At 38.9% G+C, this 22,701-nt stretch overlaps 1 long non-coding RNA gene across 1 annotated transcript in view; it reads right to left on the bottom strand.

Moving 5' to 3' along the window:
- Positions 1–6,586: 6,586 nt before the first annotated feature.
- The window catches only part of LOC114061794, a 160,579-nt gene continuing 144,464 nt past the window's right edge, over positions 6,587–22,701 (bottom strand). Inside the window, exons 5-7 of the long non-coding RNA XR_003572226.1 lie at positions 9,852–9,911; positions 7,256–7,387; positions 6,587–6,780 (exon numbers count right to left, since the gene is read on the bottom strand). This is a non-coding gene — a long non-coding RNA (uncharacterized LOC114061794). The remainder of the gene's footprint in view (positions 6,781–7,255; positions 7,388–9,851; positions 9,912–22,701) is intronic.

Below are 22,701 nucleotides of genomic sequence, written 5' to 3'. Positions count from 1 at the left end.
TTCAGAATTGCATGATCATAAAAGAAAAAAAAAGTGGTTAACTTTGAAGCACCTCCTTGAGTTGATGACTACTGAGAAGCAGAGCCCTCGAGCAAAGATATAGATTTTCAAAGATACAGAATTTTCAAATAACACCCATCTTGTGGGTAAAATAGCTACCCACAAGAACAAACTCACGATATTCTGGATGCCTGATCCTAAACTTTAATCAAGAGATTTCTTCAAAGATTGGACAACACAGGTATAAATAAATGACTTTTATTATTTGCAATTACTCATTTTAAAAAAATGGCATTGACTCCATTTCTTTGTTGTGAGTCCTACCTTCTGCCTCTCCTGAACATATGGGGTCAGTTATGTGATTTGCATGTTGTGGACTTTCCATTCCCTTTTAATTTAAAATTTGCAGCTTTTGCATGTACAAACAGTGATGGGAAAAAATGTGCAAGTGCATGTGCACGTATACGTGTGTGTGTCTAAACACACCTTTATCATGTACCTGAAAAGTGCTTTATATTTACAATCCTATCAGCAGTAGGATGCATGGAAAGGAGGCCCTTGAAAGCAGACCCAGGCTGTCTCATTGTCCCTGCAAAGTACAAGTATGTGATGGCCAATGGGAGAAAACATCCGTGTGCTTGGCACCCATGCAATTCATTATGGGAAGCTAAGTGTGTCTCCATGAAATATGGTGACACAATTGTTGTGTGGAGATACACTCAGCTGTCTCTCTGTCTCCCTCTTCCCCTCTCTCCCTTCCCTGTCTGACTTGCTTCTTCCTGATGCACCACATTTCTGCTCCCTTTTCTTCTCTTTCTGGATACCTGTGTATTGTCCTTTACCTTTGCTGAGAGTGTCTCTCCTGAGACGAAAAAAAAAAAAAATTGTGTCTCTGGCTTTGGGAAAGGAATAAGACAGTATAAATCTTACTCCAAGAGCAAATTCACCTAAAGAAGCAGTTTTTGTTAATGGGCATAGTGAAGGCATGACAAGAATTTGTGGGTGAGAATATTAACACCGGGAAGAGCACTGCTGAGCCTTTGTTTACCATTAATGCTTGCCATCAACATTCCTTGCTCATCCAGTCCCAAGCTCAGTTCATCTGAGGTCCCAGCTAGTGTCTACTTCCTGGGTTTCAGAAAACTCTTGCAGACAATGCCAGACTCCATAAATCTGAATCTCAGGGCACCAATCCCAGCTACGGCTGTAGGGTCAAGCCACTTTAGGGCTTCAGTGAATGGCAATAAATCACAGTGCTGTGACCAGTGGGGGGAAATACAGCCAGAAGAACACGTAGGTTTTGGATGAGTATGAACAGAAAGTAGAGTAAAGATGAAGAATTTGACATACCCTACAAAGAAGAAAGGAGTGAGAGAGAATTCAGTTAAAGGGCACAAGTACTGAAAGTGAAAACTATGAGAAAGAGAGGGAATAATGCAGTAGAGGGAAGGACAGTGCATGAAGTGGGAAAAACCTTTTGGGGAAAGTTGAGACAAAGGGGAGATAAAAAGCACTTGAAACATCCACAAGCAACAAATTGCATGCAACCACACCTTTCCGCAAGCCCACAGTGTTTGCCTCCTCTCAGCATCAGAGCCCTCCTGATGGCCTTTGGCCAGCCAAGATGCCCCACTGGCTGCTCCTGGTCTTCCCTGCTGGGACCTGTGTTCCTCACAAACTGCCATCCCATACCAGGTCAATACGCTCGAGTGCTCTCTTGGGGCTTTTGAAAATAATTTTCAGACTGGACTGTAATCTTGAAATCTGCCTGACAGGGCATGGTTTCATCCCACCTCTATTTTAAAGGTCAAGTCCTGCAGGTTTTGCTTGGGTTTGACTCATTCAGACCTTCCAATGATTTAAAAAATGCCATTGACCTAGATAAGGGAGGGTAGAACTGGGGCCACAGTCAAATTTCCAGTATAAAGAGTGTCTTCATTTTCATATGGCTTCACTGTACTTGACATAAGGTTTCACTGTTCTATTTCTCTTACTGAATACATGGAAGGATCTGTACATCAAATGCATAAAAGATTTGACTTTTAATTCCTACCATGTATTTTGGTAAGAGGAATTAAATGTCAAAACACAAAAGCAATTATACACTTAATGGTAAAAAACATATAATCAAGTCATTTTTTTTATTTTCAAATGGCGGAGATCAAAATAAAAGGGCAAGAGGGTCTTACTTTGACATTATATGAGATGTAAAGGCACATTTGTATCCTTTTGTACCTTTTACAAAATGAATATGTCTGTAATCATACCCATTCATTTTGAAAAGGAGATTGTGTTTTAGATCCATAACATATTTGCGAGGGTGTTGAGGAAGTGTCTAAGTAAAATGTGCCATAGGAAATCAACTCTGGGGAAATGCAGTTATTCTTCACGATGATATGCAACTACTTTGGCATAACATTTGGGGTGAAACTAAGCCTACTGGTACAGGACAGCCATTGCTGCATATTTAACCAACAGTCGCTATATCAAGTCAGGGAAATTTTTCTAGCTCGAGAAGTCTCCAAGTTTCAAATTGCTGGAGGCTGGGACAGTGATCTAGAGCACTCTGCTATGAGGTTACCAGTTTCTTCTCTTCAGTAGCCACCTGCTGATGGCCACTGTTGGGCCTTCTTTTAGATCTGCCTTTCTCAGGGCAATTTTGGTGTCCCTTTCCTCTGTGTACCTATGTAACTATGAGAAAGAGAGGGAGTAATGCAGTAGAGGGAAGGACAGCTGAGTGGCTTTGGCATGAGCTAGATGAAAGCCCCAAAAGCACAAATCTGAAAACACAATTTACAATGCCACAGAAACAAAATTGAAGCTTAATTACCTATCAGACTGCTGTTTTGTTATTCTAGAAGGGAAATATTTCTTTGGAGAGTGGTGATTTCTTGTTTCCGTAGATGGCACTCTGCTTAAAGCTTATCCAGGTAGCTAAATTGCAGGACCAAAAGTCCAGGAGCAAAAGTAGGTTGTTTACTATGGAGTTGGGCCAACTGGAGTTCTATTCTAATTTAAGCTCTAATTCCTGACTTCTATAATTCATTTGGGTTAAATATTTACATGTTTTCTTGCTGCCTCTTGTATAAATGTATCATAAAGATTAAAAACTTGATCCCAACAAAAACAAGGTAAAAATAATAATTTGAGGAAATATGAAAACACTGGTCAGTTCACCTGGAGATCTGCTGTTTCTTTAGGCCAATTCATGTGTATAGAGGTCTTAGAAACCCCAAAGATCTTAAGAGAACACTTGTATGTATATTTTATACCTAAGAAATGGTAGACCGTCTATGTAGTGTGCCAAAGCATTATTATATATCTATATTTAACTTTCACTTTTAGTGGTGTTATCTGCTAATGTATATTTTGGGGAGTTTGAAAATCTAAAGTTAAACTGTGGTATTTCTCTAAAGAATGGGCTTTTGATAAAAAAAGAGGCAAAAAATCCTTCAACCTGCTAAACGGTACTTACTGAGAAATAAGATTGTCTCTTTCAAGGAGAAGAAGCCATCAAACTTTTAAATCCTACTTGCAGGCTTGCAATTTTAAAGGGAAAAAAAGGATCAAAAAATCACTTTTTTAAAAAAAGTAAATTTCTCTCTAATTTGGAGAAATGAGTTCCATCTTGTTGCATTTCCCCACAGAGAGAATGCAATGACTGGCATAGGAATTTCACTGAAAACAAATTTTTTGATGGACATTTTCTGTCACCCTTTGCCATCACAGCATACATTTTCCTGTCACATAATATACAGTAATTATATGGATTTTCCTCTTTCCAAATCAGAGTAATGTTTCCTTACTTGAATGGAGGGGCCACAGACTACTAGTCAACCTAAAAATCCTGTTAGCATTACATCTCAGCATAAATAAAGAATTTGGATCAGTGCCTTGTTAGATCACCGCTATTTCTAGCTCACTGAGTAAAAAGAGCATTTTTTGCAGCCTAGTTTGATAAGTAAAAGGTGTCTTTCTCACCTGTGTGCACTCTGAATTGTCACTCTCATTCTTTGTTCCTTTGTACGAGGATGTTGTCAGCTCCCGAGTCACAGAACCACTTGCAGGAATGGCTCGGGAGAGTTTTGGAAGAAAGGAAAGGGAAAAAAGGAGCCGCATTTTTATTTAACAGGAGTAGGAGAACATAAAGAAAAGAAAGGTGTTCTCAAGAATGTAGCCTGCAGCCTTGTCAGGTAGCATTTCTTCTGATGGTTTTTTTCTCTCCCCTTTCCCACCCCAAGATCTCTCTTCATCATTTTTTTAAACATCTCTTCTGGGACAGAGACATGAAAGTGAATTGCGGGTCAAAGGCAAGAATTAGGGGTTGCCAGGGCTGCTTTCTGATGGCTTTACTTTATCTTTGTGTCCAAGCTTTTGCCAGTTAGCAGGTACTGTGGGTTATCCATTCCAGTCACATCATTTTCTGCTTGATGACAAGCATCACACCTTCATCCATCACATTTACATTTCAAACTGCCACACTGCTCTATTGATTAATTATTTAGCAGCTCTTGGCCACTTGTGAGTGTTCCTGTGCTCACGTTTCACTGAGAAGGTCCATTCTTTTTATTTATGTGCAGTTTTGTAAAGCAAAAAATAAAATAAAAAAAAAGTAAAGCCTTTAACATGCACACATCCTCATAACCTGTGTGCGCATGCCTGTATATATGGAAACATGTGTGTATACTTAAGTGTGTGTGTGCTCTTATGTTGCTACAATTAGGTGCATACAGGGAACAGAAGCAGGTAATCTGATCAATAAGCACATGCTCACACTGATAATAGATTTCTGAGTTTTCAGAGCAGTGAGCAGCAGATCAATGAGACCTTGCAGGTGTGCTGGAGCCGGGAATTGCATCAGCTACATTACACTCCCTACAGACCAGTAGGGAATACAGACATTGTCCTCTGGGTTTTGTCACTTTGAGCAAAAACAGGTGGAGGGTTTTTGCAAGGGCCTGCTGATAGCTGTCTTTCTTCCACATCACAGTCAGGAAAGGGCAGCCTCTGAACAGGACAGGAGGTCTCGTTCAGCCGAGGGTTCATCTTACCCCAGCAAATCACTCCATCTGTTTTTTCCCCAGTTCTCCTTTGGTGGAATGCAGAAGGAGGATCTAATCTTATAGTCCTTTTGCTTGCTTGATTTTATATGAGATAAAAATCCACTGTAAGAATAAAATCTCTCTGCTTTAACTATAAATGAAAATCTAGGTTAGCTCAGAAATCTTGGTTTGGAAGAGTGGTGTTTAGTCTTGCTTCTGATCTCTGGGGCAGTCTTGGGCACTCTGCTTTGGCTTTTTTCCTGACCCACCACCAATTCCCAACCAGCAATTCCCACGAGAGCAATCTGTAATGCTTTGGTGTCCCAAGTTGTGGTATGCTCCAGACTACCCCCCTGATATTCCTTAATTGCTTGTCCGAAGGGACATGTTTCTAGAAGGAATATCTGTAAGAAGAAAGCAAGGTAAAGTATTCCATGATAGGAAATGTTTTCAGGAAAGACTTTGGAAAAATCTGATGTTTGCGACATCACACTCTTCTGTTGGAGCAGAAAATGACGTAATCCTGAATTCTAGAATAAATGTAATATTTGGATCTGCTTTAATAATTTCTTCTGTTTTCATTTTTTACAAGTTTCTTATGGATATAACCTAACAAATGTTAATAGAGTGATTCTTTTTCCTGTTCCTAATTTTCAATAATTTTTGACTTATGCAAAGTCTGTTAAAATAAAAAATAATATGCACATTACCTTAACAGGCTCTGGATGAGACCTTTAAAGAGCAGGGACTATATGGTTCTTAGTGCTCCTTCTCTTGCATTTCTGTCTTTATCCTTCAACTTCTAAAAATAAATGCAATACCACTGACTTTTTTAATTGGTGGAATTTATGTCAGTATTGAACTCACTGTGTGAATAGTGTTAGGCTAGGCTTGGTCAACATATTTCTGTCAAAATTACTTGGTTTATTAAAAAGTACATTGGGAACTTGGATCAGGTAAACGAGCACACTATTTATATTTGCAGCAAAACATTACACCATTCAGAAAATAAAACAAAACCATCTGCTTGGTCTATTAGTGTTGGTAGTACACTATTTAGCACACACAGAATAACGGATCGGGTCCTTTCTATCAAGAGTATTGAAATAAAAAGTGAAGTTCTGACTTGTGGTGGGGGATTTGGTTATTTGGTCAAATATAATACCCACTTCTGACTGCAGTTACAGGAAATATTTAATGTTTGATTTTTGCTATTACTTCACCTCTATTTTTGCTTCTTTTCCTGCCCCATTTAATCCCTTTCTGTCTTTTTTTAAACAATAATGTAAAGTGCAGAAATGAAGGACAGAATGTAAATCTTTAATTAATATAACAGAATGGTTTCTCTCTCGTGAGTAAATTCAACAAGAAAGTGACAATACTAGCACTATGGCAATACTTGATAAGATCAAGAGCGTTATCATCTAGATCTCTCTGTAGTACTGTTCCACTGCATAGATTCAAAATTAGAAGAACACCAAATGAAGCTCCCTCTCTAAGATTGTCATCATATAGTGCCCAAGAATATACTGACATCCCTTTTAGTTTTTTCTCTTTCTTTCTTTGAAATAACCCTTCTTTGTAGGATAACAGTGTATCTCTTATACACCTATTCACTCATCGATCCTAAAACTAGGAGCTGATACAGTGTCACAGATGATATGGCAGCAAAGCTCTTCACACTTCTCTTGTTTTTTGCTTGCTTCATCTCTCCACGTTCACAGTTAATAGTCTTGCTCTGTATAAAAAACATAAATACAGTAATTGGTTTGCCATAGGTGTGTTTAATTTGTATTGTCACAAATAAAAAGGAAAAATAGCACTTTGTCTTTTTTTTGTTTAATGAGATCAGGAAAGTATTTTCGTAATTGAAAACAAATATTCTTTTAAGTAAGGTCTTCTATTAGGAAGTGAGAACAATATAAAACAGACACCTTCCAGTGAACTCTTCTGTAAAATGTCAAACTTGATAACAAACAAAACCAATTAGATTATGAGAGGACTCCATACTTTACATAGATTAAAATATATAAACATAAAATTCTGAATATTTGACAGAATTACACAGGTTCTAATTCTAAGTTATGCCATTTCTGACTGCATAAATATTAGCCAGCACATCTTGTTACTGCCACTAATGAGAAAGGTCCCAAGAAATTATGAGAGCCAAAAGGTTGTTCTTTATATTATCTAAGGATAAAATATTACTTTACCATTTTGTGAAGGAGTAAATATTTAGCTATTTCTGAGAAGGTGGTCAGTTGTATCATCAAAATTAGCTGATTTCCACTTGGTGACTACAGGTCATTAAAGATGAACATCCACGTCTTGTTGTCAATCCTCTTCTGCAAAATAATTATTGTTAATCAATTTTGATATAAAGGTCAGAGAAGAAGAATGCTATGTCTTCTGCCAAAGCCTGGCCATTCAGTCAAAACAGAGAGCCAGTACAGTATTTTCCAGAGGAATTAAAAAGACAGACAAATAAACAACCAACCAACCAACCAACCAACCAATAAAATGGCAAGTCACAGATCAAGCTAACAGTGCTGTCTGTGGAGAACAGCATTCCTGCCTGACTTTCCAGCCCATGGATAACTTCATCTTACTTCATTAGCCAAGCAGGACTCATGTCTGCCTTTCCAGTGCACCCAGCAGTCCAAGAAACACAGCACTGGTTCCATCTGTAATGATAATAACAGATTAACAACTACTCTTTCCAGCCATGGAACCCTATTTATCGGGTGGTTACCTGTAGCAGCGAATCCCATAGGTTGACCACATGCAACACAACTAATTTCTTTCTAAATTTTCCTCTAAATTTGCTTTATCATACCATTTAATATCACTGACTGCCCTCTTGTTCGTAAGTAATGTGACAGGAAAAGAAGAAGGTCATGACTCATGGTTTAATTAATCACACCTAATTAATCACACCTTCAGGAGCCTCAAGTAGGTACAATACTGAGAAACAGACTTCCTTGCTGTGCCTTTTACATGTAATATTGACAGACAAAAGGGAAAGTGCTCCTGTTCCTCTGGAGTGTATCTCTCAGCCATTGCTTTGCTGGAGAATCACTGCAGGATTGAACGGAGGAGAAATTTTTGGTAAGCAATGACCTCACAGGACTGCACATTCCTAGTGCATTCCTGCCCTTTCCATAGAAAGGCTTAAAAAAACATGCAGAAGTCATTGATCCATAGGTGCAAAAAACCAGCTGTTTGAATATCTTCTGCATTAACATTAATCTGGCTAAAATGGGTAAACAAAAACATGCCATAGCTTGTGGGATGAGTCCCTCCTAGGTAACTGGGTTCTGTACCTGCTCAGCAGGAAAAAAAAATTACGGTGTGTCTCTTGTTTTATTCCAGACTAATAAACCTTACACTGTTTCCTAAAATATTGCATGTTTCCAAGAGAGAGGGAGCACTTTGATTCAGAGCATTGTGTCTAAGGAGCACCAGTGCAAGGTGGCAGTGACAAGGCTGACTGTTCTGGGGCTGCAAAGAGAACTGATCTGGAGTGTCCTCATATGTGAAGCATTGCCTAAAGCATTACTAGACTGTTAGATAAAAAATTAGTTGGCAGCATGACTGCTGTGACTGTGATAATGATGCAAAAGACAATTGATTTATTTGTATTGAATATTGTTAGTGTCAGCTTGAGGAGAGAACTCCAGGCCCCAGACTGGTGAGGGACACTTTGATGAAAAGGGTTATGATTACAGATACATGCTGGAGCTGGAGCATGGACCTTATGCTTTCCATGTCCATCTGTTTTGCTTCTCATTCTGAGATTTCTGCCTTTCTCTACACAGCATTCAAAAGACAACAAACACCAGGGTCTGCAGTCACTTCTGCAAGCTGGTGCTTAAAAATGATGTGCAGTGCCGTGCCTAGACCTCCAGGGAGCTGGCCATTAGGCTCTCCTTCAATAATCCCCTCTGGGGACAAAGAGAGGCTGGCACCATGGTTAGAAAGGGTGCAAGGTATATGAATGCAAATTCCACTTCCCTCTGGTTTATATAACTCTAGAAAACAAGAGCTCTTGAAAGGAGGAAAGTACTCAAGACCCTACTGAACTCTAGATGTCATTGCTTTGACTTGATGAGAATGGCGACATCCTGGAGTCCAGTATTCTGGTGGCATATGAGACCTTTTTCTTCCTCAGCTGCAGACCAAATTTCACACTCTATACAGTGATCCAGTAAGATAGTGATTTGATGTTTGGTGTTTATCCTCATTTGGTAGTGCAGTGGAAAATGTTTTGTACTTAACTTCACATAAATGACACAGGCACAGCTTCATGAAAAATCCTACAGAAGCAGTAGCAACTGCATACAGCTTCTAGGCTAAGGACTAGCTGCATTTAAAAAGGCTGCCCTTGCTAAACTGAGAACTGATTGCAATACCTTTTTGTCTCCTTTTTACCTCAATCAATAGTTTTTAGGGTTCAAAATAATCAGAGTGCAATAATTCCTCCACGGGAACAGTCATGCAGTGATGAATTACATATTCCAGTCTGCATAGTGTGAAAGAATAAAGGCAAATTTTGACCAAAACTTGCTATACTGAGGCAAAATTTATTTCTCTGGAAATGACAGGTACGTGTCTTTGCTGCTTTGGAAAGTTTAATACTTAATGGGAATAAGCTTTGGTAACACAACAGACTTAAAAAACCTGACAAACCAATTGAAAACTCAGCGATATGTGTCCTGCGTGTGCCTTTAAATACTACTAAAATTGAATTTGACTAGACTTGCTCAAATCAGACCTGTTATCAACAACACATTGTCTCAGGAGACCAACATTTGTCCAGTTAGGGCTTCCTTCATTAATCGTCCAGCATCAAGCAAGCCAAATCCAAATCTGTGGAGAAAAAGCAATTAGATATTTTAAGCAGTGATAAGAACACCACAAATAATCAATTTCTATGGCATTAGCAGCTACCTAGCCCAGAAAAAGTCTATAAAAGCTAGAATTTATTGCAGAACACCAGACAGCTTACAGAGCATTGATTCTTAGTAGTATGCATAGATTGCTGGATTTAAAGAGAAATCCCTAATGGTTCTTACCTTTAATTTTTTCCTTTTAAAGGGAAAACAAGGATAAAGTGTTCATAAGGCCAAACTGCAGCAAACCAAATGTTTAACAACTGCTAAACAGAATTTGTTTACCTTTCAGAATAACAGAATACTACCACACTGTTTGATGGCAATTATATGCAATCTAATGCATAAACTTCAAAAGAGATGAGACACTAAGCACAATCATAGTATTCTATGGTTAGAAAAATATATTAATTGTGCTTTTTTTAAAGAAAAATATTTGTTGCACCTGAGAAGCCAAAAGACTAGAAATCATTTTTACATTTGTTCCGCTTGTGAATCTTTAGGCTTGAAAGCCTTCTATTCCTCCGTAGTGATCTCATACTGGAATATTTTAATCTGCATTAACCTTTGTGATTTGTAACTACTTATAAAAGCAAAACAAAAGGCAGTGCAAAACCTAACTGACAAACTATTATTTTCTACAGCAGACAACAAAGTTTTGAAATATATTTACTCTTAATATTCCCAAAAGACAATTTCTGTCTGGAGATATTATAACTGATCTTTAAATGTGAACTGAAACATATCCAAACTCAGGTTTAGGCCAACAGGCTGAGAAATCAAAAGGGACTTGGGCGATCGTCTCATCTAACCTCCTGTATACGTACACTAGAATCTTTCCCCAGAAGCTGGATTAGATAAACGTCTTTCAGAAAATTGTCTAATCTTCTAAAATCTCATTTTAAAGACTCCAAGATGTAGTGAGACCCCCTCTTCCCTGGGTAAGCTCTTCCAGTGTTTAATTACCCTTACTGCTAGGAAACGGTGTCTTATTTCAAGGTTGAATTTGTCTAACTTAGCATTCAAATACTGAAAATGCAGAGCGTTTGAGAAAGAGCAAATATAAGTGACATGATACACTTTATACTAATCCTAAATCAAAAGATTATGGAAATATAGAAAACATGACAACTAAAGCTCTGTTTTGGCAAACATTTATGCAAGGGGGTATCTGTCTGCATAGGAAATGATTTTCTTTAAATTTTGCAAGCTTACACACATGTGTAAAGTTACACCAGGGTTTCAAATACAAATCAAAAAGAGGCATCTGGAGTGACTTTTGCTGCAAAAAATATTAGGCATTAATTAATAAATACAACTTTGCTCTGTCCTCATTCTATGCAGCCTTTGCATCAGCTTATAGGTACTAGAAGAAAAAGTGAGAAAACTTCCCATTGCAGAAATCTGATTTGCTGCTGTGGGGGTATGACTACTGAAATCCAAACACAAACCAAGAGGGGAGAGAGGAAAAAAAAAAAAAGAGAGGAGAGTTGTCAAGATAATTAAAACTTTGCAACAATTCAGTAGTGGTGCTGATAAAAACAGCACTGCTGGCTGAATGCAAATAAGATGGTAAAGGCCCTGTTTGGATTATGGTAATTACTCAGTCTGAAGTTAGCTCCAGCCACACACACATATGAGCACACGCATACACACACAGCAGTGGAGTGGAACCTGACAACCATACTTGGCATGCGATCATAAAATTCCCTGGCACGCTCTCAGGATGCCATGTGGAGCTATTTGTACAGTTAGGTACGGGACTCTGCAGCGCAGGAAATACCAGCGGAAGCACGGCTGACCCGCCTGGCCTTCAGCAAGAGCCTGCCCCCCCTGCTTATCGCTGGCCCAGATTCAAAAGTGATCTCTGGAGAAGGCAAATCAATCGAACACATGTTTGGTCTAAAAATGTCATTTTGGAATATGTTAAGATATTTCCTTACATTAGACCATTTTGTTTGCCCCAAAGATTTGTCAAGTGCAATTGAATGCATACACATCACAACGCATGCCAGTGCCAGAACAAAATAATTTCAATGTGTCCTTTAGTACTCCGATAAAATGCAGGCAGTCGGTGTTGAAACGAGATGCCCTGTGAAAGTCTTGTGTGCACTTGCATTCTGCATTTCTTCCAGGAACTTGTTTCTTTAAAATTTGGGATCCATCCAAACGAGCAGATTTTGTGTAAGAATGAGGAAGAGGACCAGCTCAACCTCTCCTCTTGCCTTCTAGACGGAGGAGTTGAGGCAGGCTAATTTATGTGATGAAAAAATCATTAAAGAAATTACAGTTTCCAGCTCTGATTCCTAAATAATAAAGCCTTTATGAGGAAAATATCAATACAAATAACCCTATTAATCCGTTGATTCAACTTTGAACCAGTTCTGATATATGACAAAGATATGTTTCTTCAACAGTTTTCACAAGCTAATATTAAATTATATTGGCACACACATCATTTTTACTACTAAGTTCTTTGATTTGCTCAGACCCTTCACAGTCTCTGCAGCTGTGTGTTTTATGACCTACCCATCACAGGAGAAACTCCCATTAGCACCAGCACACAGCAGAGGAGATGTGAACTTTGCAGTCAGCCTTCCCATCCTCACTCTGTTTTCGGTTAGTGCTGAAAAGGCTGTTTCGAGCAGATCAGAATAGTCACAGCCCAATCTCTGCATCTGAAAGCGCACCCATACTGAGAAGGGCAAGCTTCCCTGCCTGGCATGTTCAAAGTCTGCAGAGACTATATCAAATCCAGATTTATACACGACTGCAGATGTCAAGATGCAGTCTTCTGACCAATAGACTCCTGAGGGAAGGCACCCACACCTCCCCCTTCTCTCCCCTTCTCACCACCTTCACCCCCACACCCTTTTTCTCTCTCTCTACATCGACCCGGTATGGTTGCTATAACACACACACACACACACACACAAAGTGTATCAGCCTTAAAAGGCTGCAAGTTGTTTGGGTTGATGTATTTCAGCTGAGACACAAATTAGATCTGGTTTGATTTGCTGTGGGATCCTTTGCTGGTGCATCTTTCTTCTTTTTCCAAAAAATGCTACCGATAGGACAAAAATCAAAGTTATGTGATATCTCGTCTGAAATTATCTCAGGGAGGTTTGCACCGTGTTTTCTCTGAGATTTTTATCTTTAAGGAAGGGGAAAAAAAAGGGGAATGTTAAAAACTGCCAAGCTCCAACTCTTACTAATCACCTGAAAGTATTAAACTAAGACTTGTGATTGTACAACAGAGGAGAACAATTGGTTGCAGATACTTAATTTCAGCTTAGAGATTCAGTTTGATGGGGTTATCATGAAAAGGGTGGTCAATACAAATTACACATGATCTTAACATCACCCTTTCCACTTTCCTGTATTTTGCACATATTTAATCACCTGTGGTTGCCTTTGACACGATGCAAAAGTTGGGCTGTGATCCTAAAGCAATCAAGAATATTAAGCAGTTCAGAAATGGCACAGCCCTACTTTGTCATAAAAAAAGAACATTTATGAAGGATATAATAATGTATTATAGAGGGGAAAAAAATCTATAAAAGATTGCTAGATGTAAAAGGGAGTCTGATGAAAAAGCACATTTATTAGTTCATATTAGACAAAAAGCACTTTATAACTATGTAACGTTGCTATTGCGATAAATGCAGTATTTGTACCAAAATGCTCAGTTCTTCTCACTACTGAGAGATACGGGATTATACGTCTTAAAATTGAGGAATTATGATAAGACTTAAAAGACAAATTGATGAGCCACAAGATCCTGAATTTTCATATTATATATAAATTTCCAGAATGAATAGTAAGTTTCTGGACTCTTTAGTGTTTTGTACTGTGTGGATTTTTTATTTATTTTTTTATTAGTAGGGACAAGTAAATTTTATTTGATAGCTTGTTGTATTTAAAGACAGTGTAAAACTCTCATTGCAAACAGTTGTTTACAGTGCGCTTTTCAGCACAAAGCTGTTTTAAAGCTCAATTGTGCATTTTGCAGATAAAGTGGGAAAACTAACTGAAGGCTGTATTGTAAGCAGTGGTTGCCGTGGAAACCCCAGTTTCAAGAGCTGGTTCTCCATTACCACTTAATTTAGGCTTCCTAATTGCATTCCACTAAATCGGTAGCGACAATATCTGCAGAGCAAAACTGCATGCCCAGTCTAGCGCAAACCTCTTTGAAACAGGCTTTTTGAAAGCCAGGAGCTATAAAAACTCAGCATGACGCGGAGCATATGAGAAACCTGTAGTTCAAATGTACTGCTGCTTGCTTTCTCATCCTTAGTAACTTCAGTGCGTTCCACACCAATCTATTAGTTCAGTCTACCTTAAAGATCATAAAGCTCTGCCATGTGGAAACTCATCTGTCCACCAACACGTCGGTGCAAAATAGATTTAATTGTACTCCCAACCCAGTATCATGTCCATCTTATTTTACTACACACCAGCAGGTAGCCGGTGCAGAGCCTTACTTTCCTTGAACTGCCCTTGCTCCATAATATGAGGAGAACAATACTTTCTCAGTTTAAATCATTTGCCACTGTTCAGCTGTGCAGCAAGCCAGACCGCCCATATGTGACCTAAAGAGAGCCTTGTCAGAACCACTAGACATAAAAGCATTCCAATTATCGACCATACTGCTTTAATAGAGGAGGCAACTAATATGATAGTGTAAGTGATTCTGCCACTGAGAAGCTCTTCGTCACTGTCAGATTAACACTTGAGTTAAACTCTTGTAAATCAGTCACATTATGCCGACGGTTGAGAAATAAACACAGACCTATTACTCTTAGAATTCCAGAGGGCTCTCCCTGCCATCCGAGTTATGCAGGATGCCCTATTAATCTGAATTTTGTCATGTTTATTATTTTGCAATTACTAATGTGTGTAATGTTGGAAAGATTTAAGTTGTCTATGATTAGATTCTGAAATGTATGCCTAGCAAAGTCTTCTGTGAGGGAAAAGGAGAGAGAGGAAGAGAGAAAAAACCAGGAGATAGGTTATATGTAACTTCTGACTGAAAAAAGCCAGCAGACCACCAAATTAATTAAATCCTATAACTTTAAAAAAAAAAAAATCTCAGAGCATTTAAAAACAAAATACTCCAGTGTCTTCAAGCACAGGACCTCCCACAAGCTCATAGCGAATTGCACCTCCTAACCAGTTACGTGATTGTGAGCCCTCTAATATGTATCAAATGAATTCTGAAACTGAAAATAATAAGTAAAGAACTGGTCTTGTGGTGCTTCCTTCCTTTTGCAGTATTATTAAATGCTGGTAAAATACCTTTAAGTCATACATTTTTAGTTTTTCTATTTCTGCAGAATTTTGTCAAGTTTCTTGTCTATTTGTCAAGTTTTCTGTCCTCTGCTCTCCCTGAGCTACTTTGAAACCAAAAGGAACGCACCTTTTTTTTTGAAATTGGGGTTTTAGTTGAGAGAGTGGATAGATGTTGTTAACACCAGTTGAGATTTATTTTCAGTGATGCAATTCTTGCCTGTTCAATGGAGTCCTCTCAGGCGGATGATGAGGCTGAGAGAACAAAATGGGGCCAGAGACTAGAAGACTGGCTGTTGGGTTTGTTTGGTCCCAGGCTGCTTCAGTCAGATGGACATTCCTCAAGATTTCTAGCTTTCTCCTCTTTAGATATTAGGAGACAAATCTGGAACCAAGGCAGATTCTCAAATCAAAAATGTGTACAGATCTTTCTAAAAATGCTGATTTGAGATGATCTCAGTGTGTCCCGCGTCAGAAGCAGCAGCCACAAAGAGATTTTAGGCTAAATATCCTTTTTCACTATCATCTTTCTTCAGCAAAGTAGAGAAAAAGACTTTCTGTCACTTGTCTTCTCTATGAGTTTTTGCAGAGATCTTCTGCGAAAGCAGGGAGAAAATGCTGGCATTAAGAGGTGGGGAGGGGGGGAAGAGGGAGAAATGGGCACCACTGTTCTAAAACTCTTTATATTTCACCTTGCTTTTCAGAAGGCCTTTAAAAAGAGGTGGTAGAAACCAAGGGAAGGCAAATAAAACTATATTGTAAGCTGAGGAAAGCCAGAAAGGACACTTTTCCACTCTTCCTGCCTTCTAGTCACTACGTGGAAAAGTGTGGCCTTGGAAAGGGTGTGTGGAACTCAAGGGACGAAACCCTTCACCCCGTGTCTTGGATGAAATGAATCAGGACAGAACTTAATCAGCAGTCTCTAAAGTGGTAACTGATTTAAAACAAAAAAATAAAAAAATTGCCTGTCAGAGACATGTTGCATTGGACACATTGGATAAAAAAATTCTGTTTTTCAGTTTAGGTAGTTCATGTCCTAGAGAACAACAAAGAAAAGTTAAAAACCTCTCAAGAGACAATGGGATCTATTCTGTCCTCAAATGCATGGCTTAGTTACAAGTGGGCTCTGAGCCAACTTCTGTGCTCAGCTACACGCGTGCAATTTCCTTTGACTTAGAGCATATATTTTTGTGGTTAGAATCTGGACTTTTTGTGTATTGGAATTCCTATTATTTATTTTCATTATTTGAATGTTATTATAAGGATCATGACCTCGTTTTTTTGAGCTTTGGAAAAACAAGGCTCTCTGTTCTGGCCAGTGGAGAGATTGCAGTCCAGCAGAACCAGCAGAAAGGGATGGGAGCAGTCTAACTATCAGTCCTCTACATGGTAGTATCTTTCCCAATTGCAAATAAGTCTATGTAAATTTTGGTCACCTAGAGAATAAGTTACATTCTTGAAATGGATAATTTCAGATTCCTGATGAATTCTCTGTCTTTCCCATCCCTCCCTGCACCCAGCATGACACTACTTCCCACTCCAAATTTTTTGAACCGTGGTCTTCATCCCTCAGCCTGATTTACCCTGGGAAGGTGCTTGGTCTTGTTTTGAGCTTCTGTTTTTAACAGGGTCTACACAGCACTGCAGCCAACTTCTTAGCTACACGAGTAGCTTCCTTTGGGTTAGAGTATACATTTTTCTGGGCAGAGACAGCTCTTTTGGGGTATGGCCCTACACAGGCATGGAAGTCCATCTGTCTCACCTTTGCCTGGGGCTTGTAAAGACAACGGCAGAGGACACAGAGTGGAGGAATGTGAAGGAGCAGAAGGCAATGGCTTCAACTGCTCTGTTCAGGGGCCACACCCAGCATGTAACATGGCATTGGAAGAAGCATGAGGACGTTAGTAGGTGGGAATTACACAAATCAGCTCTTCCTCTGAATGCATCTTTGTATACAGAGCTTCACTGTTTAGATATCAACATATCGAAAGCAAGAAATCAGATGGACTTCAAGACTTATCTCTCCTTGATGGAGATGGTAGAGTAGGGATAAGACAGAGGATTTTAAGGCCTCAAAAAGAGCCAAACCAGTGTGTTCAGTTTCTTCTGTGTGCTGAATGCCTGTTTGAATGCTGGCAAGTGCAGCTAGGGTTCTGCAGGTTTGAGAGGGAAGGGTTTCAGGGCAGGGAGCAGAGCCAGGGAACGACTGCTCTCTATCCCTTGCCACCCCTGGCGCCTTTCCCAGTGGAAGTCAGAGTGGGAATTAACACACACGGAACTGGTGCTGTTCCAACTCCCCAAGAGGAAAACAACATTTTTTCAAGCTATATGATTCTTGTTTGTAGCTACGTGACACGTTATTTAATGACTGTGAAATACTGCATTGTTCTGATTTCGAAGATGCGTATATCTTTGGAGGACCACTCTCATTTTTCTAAATGCCTTTTAAATGCAACATTTACAAACACCTTCATTTTCTTGTTGCTGCTGACTCGCTCATTGACATTTTAAGCTAAACAGCATATGGCTTATAGCTTTGTACAAGCAATTGTGTACAATTCATACATTTTCTGGAATTAGAAAGCCTTGGAAACATGATGACAATTTCCAGAACTACAGGTTTATTCTTAAAACTAGGAGATCTGTGAGGTCTATTCTTCATTTTTACAGATTTTTCCAAGTGATCCAAAAAGAATTGCTCAGGGCATCACAATTTCTTGGCTGCAAAATAACAGAAACAACACAGGTGGATATTTAGATGTTTAATTCCCACGTGTGTTCAATGTGCTTTGTGGTCTGTAGATGGAAGGGTATTACTGGAGTGTAAGGTATTAATTATTGTTATCAGCATCTAAGACATCTATTGCTGAAGATTTAAATCAGCTTCCCCTGGAAACATAGGAAATAGGATTTAAAAGGACCTCCTGCATCAAGTTCAAATCCCAGCTTTTGTTGTCAACTGCACATCATATAATTGGTTTCATGAAGTATTCAAGTTTCATGCTTTAACCAGTGGAGTTTCTTGCTCCCCCTGCTCCTGATGGAGGGCTGTACCAGGATATCATTCCAGTGTTTCCTTCTAATTTCCCACTGGACTTTATTCACTGCCGTTTTATAACCATTTGTTCTTATATCAACATCATCCTTTAAATAGCTCTTCTCCCTCCTTTTATATTTACAGACAACAGCTTTGTTCTCTTTTAGACTTTGTTTTGTTTGTGTAAACAAGTGAACCACCTTTAGTCTCCCATACACCTTGATGCTTGTCCCAGTTTGAATTAATTTTATTGCACATGGGTGCAATAAAATGGGCGACCCAAGCTGTACACTGTCTGACTGTATTCTATCAGAACAACGGCATTCAGTGAAAAACAGAAAAAAGCCCCACTGTTTCCAGATAACTCTTCCATATCACACTTTTATTTAGTGTAGGTATAACTTATCTAAGGCTCACACTCAATTTTTATCAGTAAGGAAAATAATCCAAACTGTTTAAGTACCGAACTTGTACCTCTTCTTTTAGCCAGCTTCTGAAGCAATGTTATCCATTCAAACTGGTTTCCTAAAACCACTGTTTCATTATTTGTTTTCTGAAGCATACCATCTTGAGGCCATACTCCTGGATCTAACACCATCCCATCCTATTCCTTTTCTCCCCTTTTCTCTGTTTATTATATTATTGGTATTTTTCTCAGCTCTGTGTAATCAGAAAATTTCAATTGAACATTTTTCCTTTCTGAAGTGTGGTTAGTAATGAAAATATGGCCCTACAAAATGACCAATACTAAGAGCATTATGTGTAGGATTAGGCTACTGATCTTTGTCCATCCCAATAGATCTGTTTTCAGACAATCCACAGTTGCCTCTTCTCCAATCAGTTCCTCACACTCCTTCCAACTGATCTCTGCTTTCTCTAGTTTGAATAATACCCCTGCCCCTGCAATGCCCTGTAATATGATTTATGGATACCCAGAGGAATGGGATGTATTGTATTTCCTTTCTTCAGAAAAACTTCATCATTTATGAAAGAAAGTTATGAGAGTAGTATGGCATGATCTATTTTTGGAAAAACCTGATGTGTTTTAACACATCTCTTGTTTCCTTCAAAATTAATTTTAAAACCTGGCATGCAACGAGACCACATAATGAATCTAAATAAATGCTGCAACATCACATACTTGGTACAGTAATGGGTTAATTGCTGTAGTGCAGAAGGCTGATAGGGAGCCACAAGAAGGTGCATGCCTTAATGAGGAGCTGGTAAGGAGCCCTGGGGCATGGAATAGGGGCTAATATAAAGGAGAAAACAGTAGGAATAGAAAGCTGAGCAACTTAAAAAAAAGATACATTTGCTCTTTACTTGTTTAGGTTGCAATTACTGTCTTGCATGATCACTGACAAAACTTAGAAACACTAAAGTAACTCAATGAGATGGATGTGTGCATGGAATATTTCTGTCCCAGATGAAGTTTTCTATGTTTTAAGGATTCACTGGCACTCCCTATTATGTTTTCTCAAAACAACAAGCTACCAGTTAAACTGAAAACTGGAGCACTGCTTTGATGGTTGGACATACTGTTCTTACAGTCACTGCTTTTGATTTCTTGGGAGGGACTCTGTTTCCAGGCTACATTTTATTTAAAAGACCAATTTTTGAAAGACATCAAGTTCACTCAGTTCAAAGGACAGTCCTCCAAATATTGGAAAGGAGTAACTCTAACATATGGATCAGAATAGTTCCTCTGCAAAGGCATGCAATGAAACTGATCCACTTTGTGATGCTTTGTTCTGGCTTCCAGGTAAAACTACACTCAGTTGCAATTTCAGATAGGTCAGCAATGTACAGAATATTAACTTTGCCTTAGTATTTTGGACAAAATTAGTTTGCTCTTTCTTGGGGCCTGGCTGGCCAGGGAGATGGAAGACACAAGGATCAAAACCAAGAAAAAATTGTTCAACTCTCAGCAAAAGTTTAGTTTGATGTCCAGAATGGTCCATCAATCATTTGATATCTCTCCACTTCATGCATTAATTAAATACCTTTGAGTCATACTTCTTCAATAATCTTTTTTATAAAGCAGATAGATTTTTCTTTACACCTGGTGCACAAGCAGTGGACTTTATAATATGTACTTTCTCTAACTGCAGCGGCACATGGTATCTGGTCTTCACAAATTGCTAATTGCTGGACATTCCTTTCTAGGATTAATTAATTGCAGTAATAAATCAATGTTACTGTAAATGGAACTGGGAACAAAGTCGGACTTACTGAATATTGGTAATCATCAAGGTAAACACTGGAGGTAGCTTCCAAGTCAAATAATAAGATCCTCAAAAGCATGTTTCTATAAAATACAAGTAAATATATAGTCTATAATAAAACATCTGCAGAGTCACAGAAGAACATTTTACTGGAACAAAGTAAAAGGGAATTTACCTAAACATCAGCTCAAGCCTTTTTCTTTACCATTCTTTTTTACTCATTTTATTCTAATGGATTTTTTCCCCCCCCATTATACCTTTTCTCTTGATCCTCCAGCCTTCTACATCTTCCTTGCTCTCTTTACAGAAGAAATTGCCATACAGGATCAGACAATAAGTCTTTCAAGTTTAATATTCAATCTTTCTGAAAGAACTAGTCTATCCAGTCTCCTCCTTGTCTTTGACAGAGATTGACCTAAAGCCTGAATCTTGTGATTAGTATCCCTCTTACAAAACAGATAGTTACAAGTATTTGGTACTATTTGTATAACTGTCTGATAGAGTACTTGGCCTTGGTGAACATGGGCAGTTATTACCACAAGCTAATTATGTACTGTGACTAGGAAGGGGAAATATTTTCTTTACATGAGTTTCCAAAGACCAGCTTTTACTTTCAGGCAGTATTTATTTACCCTCATGTAGTGATAGGAGAGCAAGGATGAAAATTACTGATTGACCCCTATGATTGTTTTGGAAATTTTTATCATGTTAGCTCTTTTTTTTTTTTTCTTCCTTTATTTTTGAAGTCTACTTCTGTCTGTTGCTAACATTTTTATTACTGTGTACCCTTGGTTTCACAGGGTCTGTGCGCCAAGTACTACATAAGCATTTAAGAAAATAACATCTTGCTCTGAGCAAGATGAGACACCAAAGGGTGAGTGGGAAAGAAGTAATGCACTCATTAAGGAACTGCTGTGCTGGAAACATGGCATGCACATGTGGATGTGTGCCTTAAAGTGGGATGTCCAGAGAAGTAGCACCAGTTTTACATCACCTCTGGTGATATTCCTCGGCACAGACATATCGGCACACGGTGCTGCTGTGCTCCCTGTCCTGCAGTTCGAGCTGAGTAGCCTGTGGGTGGCAGAGAGCAAAGGGGAGTTGGCAGAGCTGCAAGGTCAATTGGGAATCTCTCACAGCCCAGGGGCAGATTGCCACACAAGCCCCAGGGACAGTGATCCCACTACAATCTGCTTCCTCTCTTGGGAAAACAGGTCCTCAGAAAGAGGAGGGAGAGAGCTGCCACGGGCAAACTCCTGGAGGAGGAAGCAGGAGGAGTGTACTGAGTGGTTCATTGACTGTATGGGGAGTGTGGCAGAGGGGAATCCGGTAGTAAATAGAAACAGATGGGCAAGTTCACAGGAGACGAGGTGGAAGAATGAAAAAAAAAAAAGCTATCTTCGGGAGGATGATTGGAGCAAAGGCTGGGAAGCTCAGAGAAGGTGAAGCATCCTCCCTCTTCAGGTGAAAAACTTGTCTCTAATACAAAAAGTCTGTGACGGATAGGTCTGCCATCAGTCCCCTGAAGGTGTCACATGCTAATGAGGTAGAAAGAAAGACGTGCTTAATTTTCCACTAAGGTGATAGTAGGCAAATTAATGTTTTTACAGTGGTTTATGCATATCTGATCTCCCTGTTCTGATGGTATTTTCTCACCATGTTCATCCCAAGCTCAACCACATTGTGCCTCATCCTTAAGAAAGAAAAAAGCTCTTGATTACAAGCAGTAGAGAATGGTCTAAATGCTGTAGCCCTCATAATCATGAGCTACATGCCAAAATCTTTGGGAAACTCCAAGTAAACAGTCTACATAAAATTGTGGAAACAGTATCTCTGACTGTTATCGAAGAGAGAATCAGTTCCCATAGAAACATTTACAATACAAGGTACTACAACACAAATCTTAGAAAATCATTTTTAAAATTTAATTTGGCTAGGCAGATCTGTCTATTAACTTCTGAAAAAGTGATTAAATTGGTACTAATCCATAATCTTGCTATGTTGCTGGTTATCTGGGTATGGACAATTATTTTGCCATAGAAATATCTTCTATTGATTTTTCTTAAATTATTTCTTTGCTATAAACTGTTATCTGTGCTGCATAATAGGCCCAAAGAGGGATTTGAACATTTGACAACAGTAAAATAAAAGCCTGTATCATTAGTTTGGATCACTGTGAAATGTAGAAAACTTTCTGCAAATTCACCCAAAAGAAA

Source organism: Empidonax traillii, unplaced genomic scaffold (assembly GCF_003031625.1).
Source record: "Empidonax traillii isolate 1590-97213 ecotype Southwest subspecies unplaced genomic scaffold, ASM303162v1 scaffold360:size843394, whole genome shotgun sequence".
Taxonomy (NCBI): Eukaryota; Metazoa; Chordata; class Aves; order Passeriformes; family Tyrannidae; genus Empidonax; species Empidonax traillii.
Note: the sequence above shows the minus strand (reverse complement) of the source record. Positions and strands in the feature narration are given on the sequence as shown.